The sequence below is a fragment of the Amblyomma mixtum genome, chromosome 10 (assembly GCF_055824585.1).
Source record: "Amblyomma mixtum isolate Tamu chromosome 10, ASM5582458v1, whole genome shotgun sequence".
NCBI classification, from domain to species: Eukaryota; Metazoa; Arthropoda; class Arachnida; order Ixodida; family Ixodidae; genus Amblyomma; species Amblyomma mixtum.
Window position 1 is genome coordinate 14,573,583 of NC_143021.1, and position 9,043 is coordinate 14,582,625.

The window sequence follows — 9,043 nt, forward strand, 5'->3', positions numbered from 1 at the left end:
GGCTCGTTGGTCCTGGAGAGTTGAGCAGCCGAGCAGGGCAGCCTCCCAGTCCTCTCGGTTGGGGTGGGAAAGCAGGATTGGCAGGGCATGCCCACACCATGTGATACGTGTCCGCGAACGCTTCCCCACAGTGTGGACACTCGCCCGAAAAAGCCGAATTGAAATTTTTGAGCACTGCCGGACACAGTACCGTGTTGGTGTAGAGGCGAAGTAGCCAACGCTCCTCTGCCTTATTGAGGCCTTTACAGGGGGGTGGGTATCGGCCGTGAGCGTTTTGATACAGGAGAGAGATCTCCCGAATAGCCGGATTAAAATCAGTAGCCGGATCAGGCGGCGAAAGAGGCGATGCCCGGTGGTTAAGCGCGCGGGCGGTAGTGTCCGCTACCTTATTTTCCTCTATCCCCGCATGTGCTGGGGCCTAGATGATGGTGCGCCGGGTTGGGAAATCCCGGTACTCACATCTGTGTAAAATTTGGAAAGCACGATCTGGAATTTGGCCCTGTTCAAAATTGCGGCAAGCTTCTCTTGAGTCGGTGATAATGACTCGGGACGCTGGATCCGCAGCTGCAAGTGCGATAGCAACTTCCTCCGCGAATGTAATGTTCGGGGCACGGAAGGTGAGGTCCTGAACTGGGTTGTTTTGGTGGACAACGGCAGCCGTGTACCAACCCCCATGGTGTGGACCTGTCGCGTCCGTGTAAAATACCCCTGGTCCAGCACCATACTGCTTGGAAATGGCCTCCGCTCGCGCGAGGCGGCGGCCATCATGGGCATCTTTTGTCATGTTATTGGGGAGGGAGAGAACCTTTAGTGCGAAGCGCCAGGCCTCGGGCATGGATACCCGCTTCTCCTCTTGGTTTGTGTAACTGATGTGGAGGCGGGTCAGTAGGCGGCTACCCGCACGTGTTTTGCTTAACCGCAAGTATTGATTGCCGAGATGAGCCTCGCGCAGCTCCCCAAAGGTGTTCGTCATCCCCAGGCCGAGGAGACGTTGGTTGGATGTTGCAATTGGGAGGTCGAGAGCTCTCTTATAGATTTTTCGGAGAATCACTTCGAAAGCGTCCTCATCGCATTTGCGCAGGTTAAGGTACGGTGCCGAATACAGGATTCGACTGGTTACGAATGCATTGGCCAGCCGCAGGGCGTCTTTGCATCGCAACCCCCCTCGTTTGTTTGATACCCGGCGGACCATACGGCCCACCTGATACCCCACCTTGAGGAGTTTCTTCAGCGTGGTGTCAATCTTGCGGTTCTTTTCTATGTAGAGTCCCAATACTCTGATTTCATCGTGTTCAGGTATCGGGCCACTAAGCAGGGAGAGGGCAATTTTGGTTGTGCACCTTGGATTGGGACGTATGTGCACGAATTCCGATTGGCTCGGGGAGCACTCAAGGCCGCAGCGGTGTGCATAATCGTCCACAATAGCCGCCGCTTGCTGCAGGTTGGCCTCGATTTCTCCAACCGAACCGTGTGTTGCCCAGAGGGTGATGTCGTCCGCGTACAGGGCATGCTGCACACCTGGGACCTCACCCAGCAGGGTAGGGAGCTTCATCATGGCCAGATTGAAGAGAAGAGGCGAGAGGACTGCTCCCTGTGGAGTCCCTCGCGTACCAAGTTGGTACGGGCCATGTTCACTGTCTTGGAGTCGGATATATGATTGCCGATCTGTGAGGAATTGCTTGATGTATTGGAATGTGTTGTACCCACAGTTCACTTGGGACAGGTGGGAGAGGATGATATCATGAGTAACATTGTCGAAAGCCCCCCGCAAGTCCAATGCGAGGACCACCTTGTCATCGCTAGGGTGCTCGACGGGATCAAGAATCTCTGTATGAAGTTGCAGCAGCACATCTTGTGCGGACCGGTGTGGGCGGAACCCGTACATGGTGTCTGCAAAGGCGTTGTGCGTTTCTAGGTAGGTGGATAGTCTATCACGGACCATGTTCTCCATCAACTTCCCCACACAAGAAGTGAGAGATACGGGCCGGAGGTTGTCAGTGTTGAGAGGTTTGCCTGGATTGGGTAGGGCCGCTTTGAGTTCATGAAGCTGGAACATTCGATCCAGCTCTGCGTTCTCAGAACCTGCATACGAGTACGCCGGACCACGCGAATCCTGGTCTGTGTACAGATATTTGTCTCGGAGCGCGTCAGCCAGTTTGGCTGTGTCTCTGTTGAAGGTGTGCATTGCTCGCTGAAGATGTTTTTATGTTTCGGTGCGGGTTTGTGTCGGATCAATGAGGGCGCGGAAAAGGCGCCACGTGCTCCGGCTCGACATTTGCCGAGCAGCGGTGTTGCATCGGTCTACCCAGTTCGAGTCGGCGAGTTGGGCCGCATACTCTGCCGCTTGTTGGGTGAGTTCCGCGATGCGGATTTTCAGTTGCCGATTGTACTTCTGCGGGCGCCATCGGCGGACGAGGCTGTGCCGGGCCTCCCAGAGGTGAAGGAGGTGGTTGTCCACCGCTGGGTTCGCCTCTGAGAGCTGAACGTGGTGTTCGGTATCTTTGAGTTGGCAGATGAGGTGTTGTGACCAGGTAGTGTAACCTTGATCCGCTATAGGGGTAGGGTTAGTGTAGTTGGATCTGAATTTGGTCCAGTCTGTAAGGGTTGCTTTAGTGTGAGGTCTTGTAAGGGGTTTGGTGCGGATTGTGGTCCAAGAATGCAGTGGTCGCTAACCAGGGTTTCCTCGGTGTTGTGCCATTCTGCATATCTAATATTTTTGGTAAAGGTGAGATCTGGGCACGTGTCGCGTGCCACGGAGTTCCCAATGCGAGTGGGTTGTGCAGGGTCCGTGTGAAGAGTAAGGCCCAACGTTGACGCAAGTTCCTCCAGCTTGCGTCCTCGTTTTTCTTCACGTATGTATCCCCATAAGGAGCTAGGGGCATTAAAGTCCCCAACGATTATGAGGGGGTCCCTGTTCGCCACCTTTAACGCCCGACTGAATAAGTCTGCAAACGTGACGCTTGGAAGTTTGGGAGAGCTGTAAACCTTGAGTACGTGTAATGGGGGGTCCTGTTTGCGTAGCGGAAGGATCGTCACCATCGCATACGAGAAAATCGCCTTGTAACCCAGGTCCACCGGGGAGGCCGTATAATTTTTATGTACGCAGAGGCAGCTCTGCGCATCCTGCTGATACACTGAGTAATTTGGGAGGGTGGCTGCGTCCCCCGGCTCTTGGAGGGCCACTACAGCAGGAGGACTGGGGAACGTTGTTAGGAAAAGCCGTAGGTCGGCCCGCTTAGTACGGGCCTTGAAACCTCTGCAGTTCTACTGTGAAATTTGGACAGGGGCCGAATTGCTGCGTGAGTACCACCGCGGTTTATTAATGTCCGCCATGATTATGATTAGAATTTATGCTTACAAGGAAGGGGCCCGCCTCTGAGCCGGGTGCCCCAATGACAGCAGGTTGCGTCACGCTGGGCAGGTTGAGAGCGGGCTCCTGTTCCTCATGTGCGACTTTTGCTCTACCAGCCTTAATATTGGGGCTCCTTATACGCTTGAGTTGGCCGGAGCGCCTGGTAGTTAGAGTTTGTTTCGTCATATGCGCGGCTATAATGGTAGGAATTTTGTCTAGAGCCGCCTTGATGGTGGTTGCGATTTGCATTTCTAAGGCGGAGAATGCGGAGTTCATCTGGGCCTCCAGTGCGCTAACCCTCGCCTCAAGCGCAGACTGCGCAGTAGCAGTCAGCGCGTTCGCCGGTGTGTCGCTATCCATCTCTTCCACCGCGGGGGGAGTGGGCCTCTGGGTTGGAGAATTGTGGCGCGCCTCAGTGAGGGCGAGACGCTTCTGTAGGTTAGCGATTTCCTCTTTGAGGGCGAAAATTTCGGATTGCTCGGCCGTTTTTGTCGGCGGTTTGGAAAGGGGGGGGATGATGAGGGGCTGCCCTGCCCTTGCTGCTCACCTGGGATCCCTGGATGACGGCTTGCACCCATGTCCGCGAAGAACCTTGTGGGGGGGTACTCGTTCGTTTCTCCACGTCGGCTTGGGGTGGTGGTGGTATCGCCTTAGGCAACTCCGGCTTGTCGGTAGATGGACCGCCTGGCTTGCCGGTAGATGGAACGCCTGGCTTGCCGGTAGATGTACCGCCTGGCTTGCCGGTAGACGGACCGCCTGGCTTGCTCGGGGGCTGGTTGGCTCCCTTGTCCTTGGCTTGGCGGGGCCGCCGTTTCCGGCGTTTACGGCGGCCCTTCTTGTGCGTCGGTCCCTGCTCCGGGCCCAGAGGCTGAGGGGTTCGAAACTTTGCAACGCACCCGCGGGCCCCCGTGGTATGGGCTCCGCCGCACAGAGAGCATTTTGGAACGCACTCGTGAGAGGCCCGCACCCCCTCAACGAGCTCGGCTTGTTGGCCGCACACACCACATTTGTCCGGTCTTGGGCCGGGGCAGGCGTCCATACGGTGACCGACAACACCGCAGTGACCGCAGGCCGGGATGGTACGCTGGTATTCACGGACTTCGGATGAGCATGCACTCGTAATGTACGTAGCGCGGCTTCAGCTTTCCGGAAAATGTTATTCGCGCCTTGCTTGAGGTGCCGAATTTGCGTATCTCCAGAATCTCGCCATGGCGCCACTCGAGACTTGAGCGGAGGGATTCCGCTGTATCTGTATTTCGTACTGTTACCACGCCGTAACAGACGTTACCACCGTCTTGCCTTAGGTGGCCTGTAAGTTGGACTTTCTTATTTTGCAGATTTATCTCGAAGTCCCCGATAATTTTATCTGTAATTTCGGCTTTTGAAGTGTAAATTAGAATTAAATTTTTGTCGCGTCTCGGAAGAACTGTGAAAAATTCCGAGCAGTCCGGTCCAAGGTAGGCTATGAACGCCCGCCCGTATCCGTTCTCCTCGAATACCTCTTGCAATGATACTCGAGTTCGCGGCTTGAGGACTACCACGAAATCTTCGGGTGTCGGTTTTGGTAATGGCTGCGGCCTCCAGGTCGTAAGAGGCCGGCCCGCTGTGCGTTGAGCGGAGTTGTCGGAGCTGGCGCCAGCGGCGCGAGCGGCAGGGGAGGCCGCGTCGACGGACGCCGCTTTTAGGGCACGGCCCTACGCTCGGCGAGCTACCGCGGCAGCGAGCGCGGCGCTCTTGAAGCTTGCTGCTGTTGTCTCACCCACGTTCTGGGGATGAACGGTGGTCCACGCCATCGCCTCCGGGTCATATCCCTGGCTGGTGGCTTGTTGGAAGGCCATATTATCGCAGAGCAGGGGCTCCGCCGCGCCGGGCGTTGGCGCCGCTGTCAGGCCTAGCGGCGCCGTCCAGCGTGGTCGAAACTTCGCTTTGCCAGGATTTGTAAAAGGGGATCTCACCTCGGAAAAAAAGATAACCGCCGATCCCCTGTGATTTTCGGAGCACGGTGGTGCAGGTCTTGTTGGCCCGGGGTGGAAAAAATCCGGGGCTCCAGCCGAAAATCGGCAGAGCCGATGCGCACCTGCTGAACGCTCGGCGCGCGGCTTTCGGCTTTCCATCGGCCTTCGTAGCGAGAGTCGGGCTCCTCTACTCGGGGCTTACGGCCCGCCTGACTGTCAACGGAGCGATCAACGCTCCTTTTTGTGTTTCCAGAGGGATTAGGCAGGGCTGCCCCTTGTCGCCCATGTTTTTTGTTCTGTGCCTAGACCCACTGCTGCGTCGCATCGCCGGGAGCCCGTCCGTACGCGGTTTCCCGCTGCCGGTCCACGGCCAGGTGAAGGTCTCGGCATACGCCGACGATGTGTCCCTGTTCCTGCGGAATGAGGACAGCTACGTAGCGTTTTTGCGGCTGTTTGAAGTGTACAGCGAGCTGTCCGGCGCCCTGCTGAACACGGGCAAGAGTAGAGCGTAGCGCTTTGGCGCGTTCTCCTCAGACCTGTTGCGCGACGTACAGTGGGGTTTAGCCGTGAATGTTCTAGGGGTTTATTTCCACGCGTCCGGTGAGCCGTCTCGCGAGACGTGGACCTAGCTTAGAGAGACCGCAGAGAAACGGTTGTCAGTGGCGGCGCGATTCCGTCTCTCCCTCGCGGAGCGCGCATTTATCATCCGCACGTGGGTGTGCGCCCCACTGTACTATGTCGCTCGCGTTGCCCACCCACCCCGTACCTTCACGCGCCGTTTGGCCACTTTATGTGGCTCGTTCTTTTGGGCAGGAAAGACGGAGTCTGTAGCGCGCGCGCTCCTCCGGCTTCCCACTAACATGGGGGGATTCAGCCTTCCCCACCTGCCCACATTCTGCAACGTGCTCGCTTTGCGGGCGACCAGCGACCTGGCTAACCAGACCGGCTACCCGGGCAGGGCGCTCCTGTCATACCTACTCGGTACTTCGCGCTCACTTTTCTTTCCCGACCAAAGTGTCGGCCCGACAGCCTTCCAACAGCCTCGGTTTTACCAGCGAGCCTGCCAGACGCTCAGGTCCCTCACCGCAGCGCTGCCAGAGGTAGAGCTTTTTTCAACTCCAGCCTCTCGGGTATGCGAGCTCCTGGCCATAAAAGAAGCCCCACAGGAGAAATTGGCGCTTAGCAGAGAGGTGCGACTGCGGGACCTGACGTCGTCATCCCTTCCCTCAGACGTGCGAGACTTCGTCTCGCTGCGGGGCTGGCGGGCCCTGCCTACGGCAGATCGCCTGGCGGCTTGGGGCGTGGCCCCCTCCTCCCGTTGTCCACAGTGTGGCCTTGTAGAGACCTTGCCGCACGCGCTCTTTGAGTGTTCAGTAGCCAGGACATTTTGGGTACTCATGTCTCGAATGTTCAGAGCGACCCTTGGCCCCAACTCCAGGTTTAGCGACCCTTTCGTGTGCATGCTTCTTTGTGTCGGGGCTTTCGTGCTGTGGCGCCAAAGAGGTGTAGCAGCACTACAAGGACGGCCACAGAGGGCCATGTACCCCATGTTGCAGCAGGTGCGTGCGCGCATGTTAGCCCAAGCGTGCGTGGACCTCGTGTCGCTGGAGGAGCACCAGTTCCTTCGGCGCTGCTCAACCCGCTCATAGTCTTTGTCGTGTGTCGGTAGCCGTGTGTCGGTGCGGCTCCTGCCATATTAAGTGTGGCGCGCCTGTGTGGTGCGCGTTGTTCGTGCGCGATGTTCGTGTATGGTGTTTGTGCGCGGGTTTTATGCGCGGGTCTTAGTGCGCGATTTTCCACCCGGCGTGCTTCGCCCGAGCCTATGGACACATTTGAACTTTTTTTTGGACACTTTGTGTTTTTGAACACTTGCGTTCCCAGTGAGTGTGTGAGCACCAGGCGACATCGGTCGCCGTAATGTATCTTTACAGGACTGAAGATCGAGAAGAGGACAGGACGAGCGGTATCTCGATCTTCAGTCCTGTCAAGTTTGCGGTTATCCCTCCTCCCCTACATGTCTGACCAACTGGCCCAAAGCTTCCCCTTAATGTATCTTTGTTTTTGTAGAGGGCCGGATGTCCCTTTTTTGCTCGAGGGTGAAATAAATTGCTCTTAAACCCGGATGAGTGGAATTCAGTGCCCGGATGAGTGGGATTCAGTGCCCGGATGTTGGCTCTCGGTCTCGGCGTGACGTCACCACACTGCCGACAACGGGAGCTAAAAGCATTTCATGCTTAATATATGGATGTCCTTATCGTGTCTCTTTGGCGTCCATAAACATTCACCATAATTTCCATACCTCTTCTCTAGAGTGCACAAAACATTATATAGAGTCTGTAAGTGTCTATACTTGCTTCCGTATTGTCCCTAACGACTCCATATGCTCCATACTGACTCCATAATATTTCTTTTGAAAAGAAGAAATTACAGAACTCGACATATGGAATCTTTCAGTAGGGAAAGCAGCCATGCGCGCTGTCTGACTAAAAATGTAGCTGAAGGCGTAGACCACTCCATGGCATAGACTCGCCAAGCCACGAAAGCTGAAAGGTACTTCGCGCTTTACCCGGCGCTACAGACAAATGGGCGAGGTTCATAATCCTGCGACCATACTCGGAAGTTTCGAGGTGCAGTCCAAAGTTTTATTTCTGCAATAAACAAGCAGTTGGTATACTAGCAGTGCGACGCGGACGTGCTTTGATGCTTTCCGGTTACAATATCTGCTCCTCTGCTGTTGTTTCTACCGCACGCTTTTCTTGTTGTTTTACGACTCCTGTAGGTCCTATACATTTGCTAAAATCTCCTACCTATGGCTTTTTTAGTGTTGTGAGAGACGCTGACCTTAAAGCCTTTTTACTGGCTAGAGAAAAAGCTCTTGTTTTGCGACTGTAGCCATTCCGCCATCATGCGACTTCTTATGGCCTGGACCAATAAATAAAGTAGGGAGAAGTGCAACTCTTTTCTGTTTTCTGTAAACAGAGAAGGAGTAAGGCAATGCCGCATAGAGCAACCACAGGCTAATCCTGCACGCTTTGTCAGCATAAAAAGATTGTGGAACCGTAAGTTGTGTTTTCAACGCCCTAAGTCTCCATATTGGCTATGGCCCGCTATGAGGCACGTCGTAGTGAAGTGCTTAGGAATCATTTAAATCACGCTGGGTTTCTTATCGCGGGCTGACTTTGCAAAAGCAAACGGGCGCCTTTTCCGTTCAGCCTCCGTCAAAACGTGGCCACACAAGTCGTGAAAGCCACAAGAATATTTTAGCCGAGTCAAGCTTGAAACCATCCAGATATCCAGGCTTATGCTTCATTTTGCAGGCTGCAAGTTTCTAAGTTCTAAACTTTGAAAATTTTCAAACTGCACATCGTCATGGGGAGTGCAGTGGCCTTAACGAAATCTGAAAAATTCACGACAACTAAAACCATAAGTAACGCCAAAGGAAAAAAGCTGAAAATGTTAAAATCAGGAGCGATGTTGCGGCAATAAACGGAACAAACGCTAATTTGCTGATCAAAAGGTGTACTCGTCCTTTTTACTCGATGAAATCGTGCTCGGAAAACGAACGTTGGGGAACGTTAGCACGACACACGATTTTGTGGTCTTTTGAAGAACAGTTTTGGTTTCGTTTTGATTTTAATGGGTTTAAGGCCCCAAAGTGACTCAAGCTATGAGGGACGCCGTAGTGAAGGGCTCCGGAAATTTCGACCACCTGGAGTTCTTTAACGCGCACTGACAT